Genomic DNA, 298 nt, shown 5'->3' on the forward strand with positions numbered 1-298 from the left:
TACCTCTCCTCCAGCAACCCTCAGTTTGTTCTCTATAGTTAAGAGTCTATTTGATGGTTTGCCTCTCTCTCTCTCCTGCCATGTCCATCTGTTTTGTTTCTTAAATTCCATATATGAGTGAAATCATATGGTATTTATCTTTCTCTGACTGACTTATTTCCCTTAGCATAATACTCTCTAGCTCCATCAATGTTGTTGCAAATGGCAAGATTTCATTCTTTTTTATGGCCAAATAATATTCCATTATATATTATATATATATATATATATATATATATATATATATATATATATATAT

The sequence above is a fragment of the Mirounga leonina genome, unplaced genomic scaffold (genome assembly GCF_011800145.1).
Source record: "Mirounga leonina isolate KUSES-001 unplaced genomic scaffold, KU_Mleo_1.0 Mir_106, whole genome shotgun sequence".
NCBI lineage: Eukaryota > Metazoa > Chordata > Mammalia > Carnivora > Phocidae > Mirounga > Mirounga leonina.